The sequence below is a fragment of the Podarcis gaigeae genome (assembly GCF_964106915.1).
Source record: "Podarcis gaigeae genome assembly, chromosome: 6".
NCBI lineage: Eukaryota > Metazoa > Chordata > Lepidosauria > Squamata > Lacertidae > Podarcis > Podarcis gaigeae.
In genome coordinates, this window is record NC_139682.1 from 40,455,653 (window position 1) to 40,471,838 (window position 16,186).

The window sequence follows — 16,186 nt, forward strand, 5'->3', positions numbered from 1 at the left end:
CCTGACTAGCAAGACCAGTGGCAAGGGATGATGGGAATTGTAGTCCAAAAACAGCTGGAGGCACAAGGTTGGGAAACACTGCTCTACACAATGGTATTCTAAACATTTGGGTCTGGGGAAAGGCGGTGGGGGGACCAGTTAGCTAAAGAGTGTAAGAAGTCTAGAAGCAGAGTTGTCCCAGCCTGGAAGCACCCTTAGAGAGATGTATTTCACTGGATTCAAGTTCTTTTATTCTACTCACAGCCTGATTTACATGCCTCTTCATTTTCACTTCTGAAATGCATTGTTTTCTGGATGTCCTATCAATTCTCTCTTCCTTCAGTGGGTGTACACTTGACAGGAAGAAGATTGATTTGAATCCTGATAGGAGCCAGGGATCTTGTGTCTTTGCTGCTACTCTCATCTATAGTCCCCACGAGAGATGTTGCAATAGGACAGTCCCTAGTGCTGCTTTTCATTTTGTATTAATCTTGAAACTTGTCACTTTAAATTTGCTTACATAATTGCTCAGAAAAAGAGAACTTGATTCATCTGCTCCTGTATAGAAGATTAAATGTGCTGTTTATGTAAAGTAATATACAGGTTATGGAAAGAAAGAAAGAAAGAAAGAAAGAAAGAAAGAAAGAAAGAAAGAAAGAAAGAAACTTGTCTTAAATGCTTTAATTCCTCAGGGATGTTTACATGCAAATTTTAAGGGTCTGATTTATAACAGTATTCTTCCCTAGTCTTTCTGAAATAAAATGTGACTCAATGAAGCCTATACAACTAGAAATGGCGATAACACTGGATTATTACACTGTGATCTGGTTTACCCATAACACTAAGCCATGGTTTGTTTAACCATAAATTGTCCCACAGATGATTAAACAAGTCATGGCTGTTTCATGAGTTTGAACTGTTTTCCAGTTACTCTTGCCTTGTGCCTTTGTAGTGGGGTAAACATTTGAGGGTGATGGTTAGAAAAAAAACAAAACCCATGGTGCTAGGAAGTGCTGGGTTCATACATATGATCACTCCACAGTTTAACAAACCAAGATTTATAAGCTAATAACAAACTGTGGCTTAAGATTGTGCTTTGTTAGCAGTAAACAAATTAAAATTAAGCCCCTGGGCAGAATTTTCACATAACACTCAGCCATGGTTTAACAAAAAAATAAATGTTTAGCATTATGTATGAGATAGGCCTGTGATTTTTATGAACTTCTTAACAATTATGTATGGATTTGCACTGTAGCTTTATCTGGATGTGATAATAACTAAGATTTGATACAGGTTTTTCTTATGAAAACAATAAAAAGGACTACGATGTGTGTGATCACTGTTTGAACATGGTCTATTAATCACTGCACTATCCCACAGATATCTCTGTACCTGAGTTTTGATAAGAGCTGGGGGGGGGGGGGGGTTCATCAAAACAAAACCATTCTAAGTAAACAACAGGATAAAACTCCCATTATTTTCCAGTCAGTAAACAGGATCCAAGGCTTCCTCTGTTTGACAAAAAAATTACTTTGATTCATAACCTATATGCGCTGGCTTTTAATGGATCAGGTTTTTTTTAATGCATCCCTCAGGCATTTAATGGATCAGCCTTCAACACAGTGCTTGAATAAAATTAGGTTTTGTTATCTCTAAATGTCATTATCCCAAATTTTGCAGAAATACAACGTAATCTAAATAAACCTAAGAGGAAACTTCCACTCCCCCCCCAAAAAAAAAACAAGGAGAGATGAGCATGCTAAGTAGATACTGGTTGCTGGTTGTCTCTAGGGAGAGACTAAAACGGGAGGTAGCTGGAAATGTAATGGAGTGTTCTGGAAGAAGGCATGCCTAACTGGAACACTCCATACTTTAACATTTTGTTGCGACTTCTACTTGGCTCAATGTATAAACAAGAAAATTGTTTTTCTTAGGGTCCTGTATTAGTTGCATTCACACTATGAATTCACATTTCCTGCCCTCTAGTTTATTTTCAGCCATTAGGCCATTGATCCTGCAGTGATACAGCAGGTATTTCAGCCGATTTGCTGAGAGGCAGAAAGTTTGTTTGGTGTAAAACAAGCTTTTAACTCCTGTAATAGAGCCAAAGTAATGACAAACCAAAGGGATAAATAATACTTCTATATGCTTGAAAGCGGGGCATGGATGGCAGGTTCTTCTGATAAATGCCACAATGTTTGCTGTGCTCTGTAGCCTTTGGCTGCTCGTGCCCTGGGCAATTAGTGGGAAATCACCATGCTACATTCCCGCACATGGAGGAGGATGGGGGTTCCCATTCATTTGCAATCCTGTACTCTTGGCTCCTTTGGCTCGCCCTAAAAATATATTTCTGGCAGGATTTCTTGATCAGGTTGTGCTCTTTGAAAAGTGAGTAGTACACTTTGAACTGAAAAGAGGATTTAGGCCTCTTTTTTTAGCATGTGGGTGAGGGGAATTCCTGGAAATGGGGCAAACACCCTCCCCCTCCCCCTTATCTGCTTTGCCTGACAGTGTTTGTCAAATGAATTTCACAGAGAAAGGGAAGAATGAAGGTCAGCAGAGCTTGATTTTTGGCAAGCATGCTCCTGCAACTTTTAACTGTTGGGCCCCATCACACTCTGCTTTTCTAACCAGAGCCAAGGGTGTGATCTTAGCACATTAGCCCAATAAAGACTTGGGAGTTATAATGGAATACCAGTAGATTTAAGGGCATCATGCTCTGGTTAAGATTTGACCTAAACTCTCTAAAAGGGACGCTGGTGGCGCTGTGGGTTAAACCACAGAGCCTAGGACTTGCTGATCAGAAGGTCAGCAGTTTGAATCCCCACAATGGGGTGAGCTCCCATTGCTCGGTCCCTGCTCCTGCCAACCTAGCAGTTCGAAAACACATCAAAGTGCAAGTAGATAAATAGGTACCGCTCCGATGGGAAGGTAAACGGTGTTTCCGTGCGCTGCTCTGGTTCGCCAGAAGTGGCTTAGTCATGCTGGCCACATGACCCAGAAGCTGTACGCCGGCTCCCTTGGCCAATAAAGTGAGATGAACACCGCAACCCCAGGGTTGGCCACGACTGGACCTAATGGCCAGGGGTCCCTTTACCTTTTTAAAAACTCTCTAAAGCAGGGGTTGTTAACCCAGACCCAGGGGACTTGATTCCCCCCTCCCTCATTTTTTCTTTACCCTACTCTCAGGCAAGACCCCACTGATCGTAGTAACAACAAAAAGAGTGGGCAGTTAAAGTAGACACAGGACTGGAGTGGGTGGAAAAAGTTTAAACCTCTTCACCTAGTGACCTGAAGTCTTGGCCTTATTGTCACAGTGCACTACAGGGCAGCTTATGCCCATGTACTTATGCCACGGCAAATGATAGGGAACATGGGAAGGCTTCCTGGGCCACCTGCCTACTTGCTCTGCTGCCTTGCTCACTCATGCTGCTGGCCAACCTATTTCACTTATTTGTTCTGCCAACCCACTGCTTGCATGCTGCTCCCATGGCCACCTATTGGCAGCCATGCAAACTTCAGTGTGATGACTTTCTCTTACAAAAATATTAGGTAGATAGATAGATGAGGGTTTGTGGGTGGGTGTGGTGGTCGCCATCTATATTCTACTCAGAATAAACCCATGGAAAGTGGCAGATGCAAGCTGGTCATGCTCATTCATTTCAGTGGGTCTAGTCTGGTTAGAACTAACTGCCTACAACCTGTACAGTGAAACCTCGGGTTGCGAACGTGATCTGTGTGGGAGGCACATTTGTTTTTGTTTTTTTATAAATATATTTATTAGTTTTCACAAAAGAAAAAAGAACATAACAATCACAAAAATAAGCATAACAACCACGAAATGGAAAAAAGAAACAAACAAAGTCGAAAGTGCACATATAACAAATAAGAAGTACAAAATACAAAAAAAAAATTCCAACTTTTAAATTCATGCTTAAAAATCTTTCTTGACTTCCTCGCGCCTCCCTTTTTTGTGTTCCTCTTTACCCAATCAGATACAGCAAATCCTTACCCTCTTTCAAAACTCATTTCTAATTATTAGAATCATTCTATTATGTCTCCGATCTTTCCTCCTTATATTTAAACACCTTTAACATATTGTTTGCTTTTGACATAATATAACTTTAGTCTTTCACCCTTTTTCTATTACATTTTTACATACTTTTTAAACCTGTATCACTAATGCCATATTATTTTTATATCCAACATCGTTTTAGCATTCATAAACTTTGCAGTGTTTCTGCAGATATTCTTTAAACTTCTTCCAGTCCCCTTCCACCGCTTCTTCTCCCAGGTCTCGGATTCTGCCAGTCATTTCTGCCATCTCCATATAGTCTATTACTTGCATCTGCCATTCTTCCAAGGTGGGCAAATCTTGTGTCTTCCAGTGCTTTGTGATGAGTATTCTTGCTGCTGTTGTTGCGTACATAAAAAACGTTCTATCTTTCTTTGACACCAGTTGGCTGACTATGCCCAGGAGAAAGGCCTCTGGTTTCTTAAGGAAGGTATATTTAAATACCTTTTTCAGTTCATTATATATCATCTCCCAGAAAGCCTTAATCTTTGGGCACGTCCACCAAAGGTGAAAGAATGTACCCTCACTTTCTTTGCATTTCCAACATTTGTTATCAGGCAGGTGATAAATTTTAGCAAGCTTGACTGGGGTCATGTACCACCTATAAATCATTTTCATAATATTCTCTCTTAAGGCATTACATGCCGTAAATTTCATACCGGTGGTCCACAACTTTCCCCAGTCAGCAAACATAATGTTATGACCAATATCCTGTGCCCATTTAATCATAGCTGATTTGACTGTTTCATCCTGTGTATTCCATTTTAACAGCAAGTTATACATTCTTGAAAGAATCTTAGTTTTAGGTTCTAACAGTTCTGTTTCCAATTTCGATTTTTCCACCTGGAAGCCCAATTTTTTATCCAAATTATAGGCCTCTCTTATTTGATAATAATGAAGCCAATCTCGCACTTTGTCTTTTAATTTCTCAAAACTCTGCAATTTCAATTTATCTCCTTCTTGTTCTAGTATCTCCCAATATTTCGGCTATTTGGCCTCCATATTGAGTCTTTTCAGAGACTTTGCTTCCATGGGTGACAACCACCTAGGGGTTTTATTTTCCAATAAGCCCTTATATCCTGTGTGGGAGGCACATTTGCAACCGACAGCGTTTGCAACCCATAGCACCATGTCTGTGCATGCGTGAGTCGCGATTCGGTGCTTCTGCACATATGCAAAGCACAATTTAGTGCTTCTGTGCTTGCCTGGGCGCTGAAACCTGGAAGTAACCCATTCCGGTACTTCCGGGTTTGGGGCGGTGCCCAATCCGAAATCATGTAACCTTAAGCATCTGTAACCCGATGTACCACTGTAATTGCTTCGCCGTCTCACCTTTGTTTTTTCTGAAAAGAAAACAAGCTCTGTATTTTTTAGCCCTGTGTTGTGTGAAAGGGTTAAAATGTGAGTTTTGTAATTAGAATGACACATGCACTCTGGGGCTGTATGTTATTTTCTTCCTGGTTCCTTGCTGCAGTTGCTGCATCTTCTACGGTGCTGTGGTATAAGAATAACAAGAAAGTTGTCTAATCTCCTGGCTGTATGCCAGGCACATACCACCCCACTGAGCAAGCACACTACAGAAGCACACAGAAAGCACTGCATCACATCTAAGGCAAGGTCAAATCCCACACCTGCCTTTTCAAAAGCAAACAGTCTTGCCAACTTCTATTTTTAAGGCCTAGATTTATTCCGAGCGTGTGACCACAGAGAGTTCGTGTCTGTCATGCCACAAGATGTCAGGAACTGTGTATTTAACGGAGGCGCCTGGCGCCTTCAGAAAGTGGGGAGGAGGTGTGTTATAAGTCCCATCCACTCTTCAAAACACTTCAGCTTCACCCATTCAAGCCCCTTCTATCAATCATGATGGCCAAATAGAACCTCCATGTTCAGAAGCAGCATAATACTGCTGGAGGCTAACAGTAGGGGATGCTGTTGCACCAACAGCCTGCCTGAAAGCGTTTGGTCGACCATTTTTGTTAGCAGGGTACTAGAAGGGCTATGGTAGAACATGTGCTTTGCCTGCACGAGGTCCCAGGTTGAACCCCTGGCATCTGCAGGCAAGGATGGGACACTGAAGCCATATAAGGCCATCACTTTTCCGCAGCCAAGCAAGCCTGGGTCTGGTAGGTGCCCACATGGGAAACTGCCTGGAAACTTCATTTGTTTCCATGAAGGAAGGAAGGGGGTATAAATGTAAGATAATAAATAAAATGTTGAGTATTAGATGGACCAATCGTATCATCTAGATAGCTAAATGGAGGCAAATTATTTGGCCAAAGCCAGCTGTGAAGGACCAGGATTTTCAGCCGGTTTGTGTTTGCTTTCTTGGTTGTAAAGCTTGGATAATAAAATTGTTGTTTTTGGTTTCAAGAGCACCCTCTTGCCCACGAAGGTCAAAATGGCTGTTTAAATTGATAGGACAATTTTGGCTCAGAAGGTTCTGCACAGGAGGGTCAAAAATTCAACCCAGGAACCTGACATTCGGGGGAATTAGAAACTTAGCTAGGGATCTGTTCTTTTTCTAATACTTGAAAAGCTGAAGCACTGCAGCAGAAAGGAGCCAGGAGAAAACAAAACCAGAAAGGGACCCAGAAGTTGAGCTGATGGGTGTAAATGGATAAGTACTGTATTGGTTTGGATACAAAAATAGAACAGTGTTATATAACTGGATGTATCTCTTCTTGTTTTAATTTGTCCTAATGGGTAATTACTGAACAGTAAAACTAGCTGTTGTTTTTCCTAAAATATTTTTCTCTATTCAACTTGTTGCCTTACTAAAACCTTACAGAAAAACTTTATTTATTTATTTATTGGGGGGGGGGGGTAGGACTTGATTTGCAGGTTTGTTCTTCACCTCATATTATACCATACCCTCCAATATTTCTCTGATGAAAATAGGGACATCCCATTCCATAATGATAATTTTATTATTTATACCCCACACATGTTACTGGGTTACCCCAGCCACTCTGAGTGGCTTCCAACATATAAAAGCATAATAAAAAATTAAATGGGGATACTTGGAGGGTCTGTTATATCACTCTAGCCTATGCTGAGTGTAGGTTGGGCCAGTTAAAAGTCCAGGTAGTTAATGGGTTCTTTAGTAGAGGAAGTCAAATAAAAATAATTTGGTTGCAGCTGCGAAGTTAACAAGGAGGTCTGGCTTGTTTGCTACCATTCCTGCAGGATATAGCCATGTCATGTCACGTGATGTCAGCCTTCCTACCCACATGTATTACACTAACATCCGTGTGGGGGTACTGTTTTACCCTGGGAGAAGGACTGTACAGCTCTTCAAAGCTGTCACTTAACAAAGTGACTTAGCAAAACAACCCCAAAAGAGATCCTAATCACTGCAAATTCAGATAGTTCTATCAACATCCATTACCCCCGATTGCTCAATGGGCCTCCATGTTCTGTTTACCACTGCATATCAGGCACTAGGGACAAATAACATGAAAAGACCATCACCAGTTTTGTGCCTTGTTTGTGAGCTTCTAGAAGCATTTGGATGGCCCAGAGCTCCCCTTCCATCCATACAAGTCGCCTATCAGAAAAGTAAGTCCTCGCTTTTCCCCACTCATTACCAGCTGCCTCTCTTTTTTCCTGATCCCCTGAGAGCTTTAATCCGTGCAGCCAGATCCTTATTTCCTCACTTCAGAATCAGCTGCCATGACAGGTTTTCCCTTCAGTCTTCTAAAATGCAGGCATCCCAGGCCTAGGGTATCTTGTTATCCCATATCTCTGTCTATGCGAGAACAAAGAACAAAAATGAGCAGCAGTTGCCCAGTTAGGAGGCACCCACAAAAATGTCTGCATGCTATTTGATGGGGACAGGCAGGGGGCAAATCCTGTGAACAATGTTTGTGCTTCTATGCTGCCCTCTCCCCCCCCCCCTCTCTCTGTGTATAAACTTTTAAAAAACCCCACCACACATCCTACACGTTGATCTTTAAGGATTTGTTTCCGTTTTCTTTCTTTGCCCTTTTTCAAAATGGCAGTGGGTTGGTGTACTGCACAGGTGGTGTTGACAGTCATTTCCTCCAGGCTCTGATAACTTGCTTTCTGAGCTTCACCTGGCTGTTTACCCTTGGTAAACTTCAGACTGCGCAGGAGAATTTTCACTTGCAGCTGCTGAAAGACCTTTTCCAATCCCTTCTCAGTGTTGTTCTTTCTGCTTCTCAACCCTGTGGTACCTGCTGACTTTTCAGGCCTCAGCTGCCCTGCTCAGCTGCCCTTTGCTATTCAACCCCAGCTCTGACAGGCAGCAGCCACCGCTACATCCAAGATGTCCAACATGTTATGTGCTCACAGAGTGAGATTGCTGTTCTTTTAGCTGCAGAGTGCTCAAGAGCAGGCCTCACGGGAGATGCAGTTTTGCTAGTTGGTGGCTCTCAGAAACACTGCCGCGGGAACCTTTTCCCAACTGCACAGCACGGTGTATCTTCAGAGCTGCCGTGCAAAGGAACTCGTGCTCAATTTCCGGTCCCCCTGGTTTCCCGGGACAGCAGGCGCTGCAGATAGAATGAGCTCAGCGTGATGGGGAAGGGAGTGCCATGCATCAGCCACCCCAATTCCCCTCTTTGTGACTGATTTAGGAACAGCAGCTACCGGCACAAAAGGAAATGGTATGAAGCAGGAAGGAAAATGACCGAATCGAGGGGAGGGGAAATGATGGATTTAATGACCGCTCAGATGGTCAAGCCTGAGACAAAGCAATAGGATGGGCGACAAAGCCGGGGCATTAAGATATGGAGTCCTTTGTGTAATGCTCCATTACTGTGTACAATTCAGTTTGGCGATGTGCTTCATTATAACCAAGGAGGCCTAACTGCTGACATTGCTCTACTTTGAAATGTCCTGAAATATAAGGCAATATACAAGTTAATTAATTAAGGCTAATAGATTGCACCATGTAGTGCAGAATCAGAACACATGGCTCAAAATCATAAGCATCTTCCTATCACACAGAAGTTTCTCTTTGTCCTCTCTTTAAGGTTACTACTTTTTTTTTACCTAAATATTGTCCTTCCTTTCTGCCTACTGTGTAGCAGCACATGCGAGATCATTTTCTTCCCTCCCAGAATCCAAGGGGTTCATGTGCTCCATTTCTCCAGGTCAGGAAAGCTGGATCTTGCAGCTGTAAGACAGCTTCTCCCCCTCCTCTGAGAAGACCTCAGATTCCAGGTCTGGGCAGAGCTGAATCCCAACAACATGCCGCTTCTCTACCATACGTAAAGTCACCTGGTAATCTAAAAAGGAGGAATGCACCAATTAGTGGTCAAGTGGCAACCGGAGTGGTGTGAACTGCTCTTTTTAATGATATTATCAGTGATGTAGTGAAGGTGAAACATGAGAGAGCTCAGCCCCTGCACTTTTTTTCCAGAGCAGAACAAGGATGCCATCTGCCAGAGCGCCAGAGTTATTGATGGCCCCTCCGTCTTCTGGCTAGTGAATGCAATAAGAAGGCTTTCACATGTTACTGCTGTTTCTGGCAGATTAACATAGAGGATGTCAAATCATGAATAATCTGACCAATTCTGGATACATATTTTCTTTCCTTCAATGGAACGCCTGCTTCACACAATAGCCTTTTAAATTACAACACTTGTTTGTGCAAGAATATTTGTGTTTCTGATTTAAAAGGTTGCATTTCATCAGGCTGAAGACCTTTCATTAAAGCTCAATGTGTTTTAAAAGCTGAACCTATGCACACAGAAACAAACATTGTTGAGTTCAAGGAAGCAAAGCATCAGATTTGAGTTAGACAATCATAGTCAACTATGCATGAAATTACTTAATTGGATACCACACTATGTACTGCTGCTATTTGTGGGGTACATATGAGTCAACATTTTCAGACTCTCCTTTGGGATTATGCCTGTGAGGGAGGGGATATCATGATGAGCTCCTGCACTTAAATGTGTGCGCACCTTGGAGATGTTCAAGGAGGGAAATTATTCCATTAAAGGGGATCAAAACAAAATGGATGAGAAAATGATCTCTTTTCCAGGCTTATGTAACCTGTGGATCAGACAGGTGAGTTTGTTTGTTATAAAGCCTTCTTCTGTCTCCCACCTTCATGTTTTATGAAATCAAAATGTTCTCAATGAATAAATATGGATGGTAATGGGGGGTGGGGTGAGATGACCTAGATTTTTATTTGGCAGGTGGCTGCTTTGACACCAGATCAACAGCTGCTTGCAGAGGAATCTGGCTTAATGACACAGGATATGAGGATACTTTTATCTAAGCTATGTATAAAATCCCAGTAGAGGGGAAAAACTGAGTTCATAATGCTGCATTTTACATTATCTCTTGCATCTTGTGTAGCAGGTGACTAGCATGTGAGATCACCATGGCTGGGCAGCTGTGTGTTTGTAGATTACAGTGTCAGAGGGAACTGTTGTCATTGCCATACTCTGACCTTTCAGATAAGGAAAACACATTCATTCACCCAGTAGTTCCTATATGAAGCTCACAGCATTTGACTGTGTCAGGGGGTTGAGTCAAAGTCCAAGAAGTCATTTGTTTTCCTGTCCAAACACGCATGATAGAGAAATTATGGATGTGCTTTGGTAGCAAGAGAAAGCATAAAGCAGGGGCTGCCAATGTGACACCCACCACATGACTATAGTTTCCATCAGCCCTGGCCACTACGGCCAATGGTCAGGAATGTTAAGAGTTGTGGCCCTCTAGATATTACTGGACTACAGATTCTTCACCCTGGCTGATATCTGCCAAGCAAAGTCAATAAAGGTTCATTAAAGTCATGTCCCAGTTGGCTGCAGATCTTAGACCACATGTCATTAGTCATTTGAGCTGTTTGGCTGTCCAAAATGACAGTAGCCAAGGTGAATAGTGGCAGGAAAAATAGACTCTGGTAGATAGTTGGTGCCTGGGAGGACAAATATACTGTATATATATGATTGTCTCAAGATCCTCATAGGCATAAAACTCAGACTGCTAAATTGGGCCATGGCATAACCGTCCACATCATAGTCTTAGCTTGAGATTGTCATAGAAGAGAGTTCTGCATGCTGGCCCTTTTTAGTAAGCATAAGGGATTTATTCCTCCCACTACAACCAGGGACTAGAAGCCAGAAATCCTGTGTATTCACACAGAAGAGATATAGAACAGGCAGTGAAAATACTATCAGCTTAGACTTGGAAGAGGTATCTAATAGCCTGTGACAGTAGTTTTCTTGACCCAAGGCATGTGGATCCTAACAACCCAGGTAAAAATCTAACAAAGATTCTTCAGAAATCCCTGGCAGTCTGTTATCTTATTGTATTGATCCCTGCGTATTTGTCCAACAAAGCTGAACAAATCAATATCCTTCTTGGGGAAGGAAGAAATTCCCCTTCCTTCACAAATTGTAACTGTTTGAGATCTTTCAAATCCAATACAGTACTACTTTTCCAGTTTGCTTTTTGAAAAATAAATATATAAAAGCTATGGAAAATCTTTTGCATTATTGAACTTTTGAATCTTTTCTACCTGGAATAATTAGGAATGTTTCTTCCCCTGGAAGAAAAGTGTTGATGCAGTTCTGATTTTCCTTTCAAACCCAGAGATTTGAATATGTCAACATTTATCTTCATTGCTTCCTCACAAGCCTGAGTCCTTGGCCTCTGTTAAGCTTGTCAATCAGCTTTAACCATACTGTTCCCCCCCCTCTCCTGAACCATGACGTAAGATCAGTAACTTAATCGGGGGTTAGCTTTCTAATGTTCTAATATTTCAATTGCATATACACTGGTACCTCGGGTTAAGAACTTAATTCGTTCTGGAGGTCCGTTCTTAACCTGAAACTGTTCTTAACCTGAGGTACCACTTTAGCTAATGGGGCTTCCAGCTGGCACTGCAGCCACCGTACAATTTCTGTTCTCATCCTGAAGCAAAGTTCTTAACCCGAGGTACTATTTCTGGGTTAGTGGAGTCTGTAACCTGAAGCGTCTGTAACCCGAGATACCACTGTACATCCTTGAGGTGGTTGTTTTTTAAAAAATGTGTGAGAGATGCCAAGCAAAATACTTACTGCGGAACAGAAAATTACAGCCAATTCAAGATTCTCTGAGTCTCCTTATGTTGACTCACCTGGTGGGAGGGATGTCTGTGGAGTAGATATCTGCCTCGTGGGCCCCAGATCTAGGAAGGCGCAAAAAAGACTCATGGGAATACAGACACAAATGGAGACCCAGCTGATGAAATGTCAAGATGAAAAGTTAAGCAGATATGCAAAGCAAGTATGTGTGAAGAGACGGTAAGGTCTTTGTGAACGTGGCCTTTGGGGACTACTCCTGGCTTGACAGCTCCTCTGGTGTGGAGAAAGAGGTTATTGGAAGAAGGGGATAATTCTGAGGAAGAGAGAAACAATACCCTATTCCTTGGGGGACAAACAGGATATGCCTGTGAGGGTGTGGACTCAATTTGATAATGAGAAATACAGGGGTGGGTTTGTTACGGGTGTATAGACTGCCTAGTGGTTTGCCTGCCTGGTGTGAAAGCAGCAGATGTCACACTTATCTAGATCTGGATAGGTTGACAGATAATGCTAGGGAGGAACTGGTGGCTACCAATGACATGGAGAACTGCAGAAGTGTGGTCCTAAAAGCAAAATTTAGATTGCAGAAAGCTGAAAGCCAGGATCTCCAAGACAACTGTCACTGAAATGCTACCTGTATTATATGTAGGGCTAATTAGATAGGCAGAGCTGATTCATAGATGGAATGGTGATGGCAGAAGGAAGGGTTTCAATTTGGATGTCACTGGGGATGCTTTGGGACATGCTAGGCTTGTAATTTCCTGATTAAGGGAATCAGCCCTGAGTGCTCACTGGAAGGACAGATCCCGAAGCTGAGGCACCAATACTTTGGCCACCTCTTGAGAAGAGAAGACTCCCTGGAAAAGACCCTGATGTTGGGAAAGATGGAGGGCACAAGGAGAAGGGGATGACAGAGGACGAGATGGTTGGATAGTGTTCTTGAAGCTACCAGCATAAGTTTGACCAAACTGTGGGAGGCAGTGGAAGACAGGAGAGCCTGGCGTGCTCTGGTCCATGGGGTCACGAAGAGTTGGACACGACTAAACAACAACAACAACAAGGCCTGTATAAAAAGGATTGAACTAAATGGAACCAGAGTGATGGAGCTTAACATCGAAAAGCTGGCAAAGCAGCATTAAACTTAACCCTCAGAGAAAGCGGGCACATTTCTAATGATCAAAATGGATAGAGCTAGCCCATAGGCATATAGCTGGTCATGAAACCTAAGCAAAGAGGCCAAAGGGCTCTAGACAGATAGATGTTTATATGCTAATGCTTAGTAGCCTCCAAGCCAAGATGGGGATAGAGTGCTTGGTTTGAAGGATGCTATGGACACAATGGAAAAGTGATGTGGAATGGCAAGAACCAGTGGGATAGTAGTGCCAGTGTTGCACTGTGCATCAGATAGGGCAAAGGTGAATTTAAGTTTCTAAAAGTGTCAAGAAAGGGTGGGGAAAATTAGAGGATGTACCATTTGTAACCTGATTTGAAGCATGCTCACTTTGACATAAATTCCAACACTCAATAGGACTTCATAGCAAATGCAAGTTTTATATAATCAACAAAATTTATACATTGCTTAATTGTAAAAAGCGTCTAATCCACTTACAACAATATAAAATAAAACATTAAAATCAAATTAAAATCAACACTAGCTAAAAATAAAACACATAATTTCTATGTTTGGATGTTGTCATTGTTGTTTAGTCGTTTAGTCACATTCAACTCTTCGTGACCCCATGGACCAGAGCATGCCAGGCATTCCTGTCTTCCACTGCCTCCCACAGTTTGGTCAAACACATAATGGTAGCTTCAAGTCCAACCATCTTGTCCGCTGTTGTCCCCTTCTCCTTGTGCCCTCAGTCTTTCCAAACATTAGGGTCTTTTCCAGGGAGTCTTCTCTTCTCACGAGGTGGCCAAAGTACTGGAGCCTCAGCTTCAGGATCTGTCCTTCCAGTGAGCACTCAGGGCTGATTTCCTTAAGAATGGAGAGGTTTGATCTTCTTGCAGTCCATGGGACTCTCAAGAGTCTCCTCCAGCACCATAATTCAAAAGCATCAATTCTTCAGCGATCAGCCTTCTTTATGGTCCAGCTCTCACTTCCATACATCACTGCTGGGAAAACCATAGCTTTAACTATACGGACCTTTGTTGGCAAGGTGATGTCCCTGCTTTTTAAGCCTATCCCTATTTGGATAGGCTTGCCTAAACAAAAATGTTTTAAGCAGAGATGTCAGTCAGGAGGGAATTCCAAAGTGTAAGTGCTGCTACACTAAAATATCATTTTCTTACAAATGCAGCTGTAACAGAGCCAGTTCTGCAGATCAAAGTGGCTGAGTGAGCACATTTGGGGTAAATCAATCCCACAAGTAAATTAGTCCCAAGGGTTTTATATACTAATACAACCATTACAAATCTCTAACCAGAGATGTTCTGAGATGTTATATGAGCACAGTGTCTCATTCTTGTCACAATCATGCTGTAGCATTCTGCATTAACAGCACCTTCTGGATCAAGTGCAAAAGAAGCCCCAGACTATATTACAGTGAGCAAATTTCTGAAACTCAAAAATGTGGTTGGTTGTAAGGGGGCGGAAATCAGGTAGCATCCCCCCCCCTACTTGGCATGACTATCGTGCCTATTAGACAACTTCTTGCTTATTTCACTCTACTTATTTCCTACTCACCACATATTTTCCCATTAGTCCCAAACTTTGAAAAGTCAAGCCCAAGCTCTAAATTCAACACAAAAACCGTTTTTTGGGGGGAGGGGTTGGGGTACTCTGCAGTGATGCATACTATATGATAAATGCAAATTTAAATAATTTAAACAGGTGATTTTGCAATTGCATCTAGTTTTGCTTACGCATTCAGTGCCAGATATTCTGAGTAAATATGCTTCCCTCTCTAAGCACACTGATTTCGGAGTAACCCTCATTGTACCGAATGGGCCTTTCTTCAAAGTAAGCATACGTTGAGGAAGGCTACATACCTCCTTGTAGTTGAGATATATGAGTCAGGGAAATTGGCTTTGCCAGAATCATAATATAAGGCCTTGAGCAAGTCCCTTCACATTCATTTCCACTGGTAAGGAAACGTAATCAAAACTAGCTCCATGTTGCAACATTGCTTTGTTGGTGTCTCAGAAGACCTTGAATGAAAGTAGCTGTGCAGAGAGGCAGTTTCAGTTGAGATAGAAAGGCATCACTTGCCTTCTAAATTTCACATTTCCCCATTCTTGACAGCTTCTGAATGATCTCACATTTCTACTAAATAATAATACACCAAATTTCACCTGTTTTGTTTTTGTTTTAGCTTGAAAAGATGGTCTACTGTATTTTTTTCTCTATAAGACTCACTTTTCCCCTCCTAAAAAGTAAGGGGAAATGTGTGTGCGTCTTATGGAGCGAATGCAGGCTGCGCAGCTATCCCACAAGCCAGAACAGCAAGAGGGATTGCTGCGCAGCGATCCCTCTTGCTGTTCTGGCTTCTGAGATTCAGAATATTTTTTTTTCTTGTTTTCCTCCTCCAAAAACTAGGTGCGTCTTGTGGTCTGGTGCATCTTATAGAGTGAAAAATATGGTAATTTATTTATCTACTAATTTTTGTAAACCAGGGATGGCTTTAAGAGTTAAGCCTTAGCTCATTAGGTTCAGTCCCAGAACGATTTCTAAAGCCTAGATGAAGCCTTTTGAACGGTATTCCTTTGAACATACAGTGTCCTCTGTCTTGCCACTGAGAGGCTCATAGGAAATGCCTATGTCTCTGCACCCCTTATTTACAGAGCAATACTATGCATGTTTAGGGAAGCTTTTAATGTTTGATAGATTATTGTATTTTAATATTCTGTTGGAAGCTGCCCAGAGTGGCTGGGGAAACCCAGCAAGATGGGCAGGGTATAAATAATAAATTATTATTATTATTATTACTCAGAAGTGTGTCCCACAGAGTGCAGTGAGTCTTACTTCCTATTAAGTGTGATTAGGGCTGCAGAAATCTAGTTGTGGTTTTCAACTGAGAACTAAATTAGATATGAAGCTGGATAACCACCATAAGGTTGTCCCACGTCTTTAAAAATATAATAA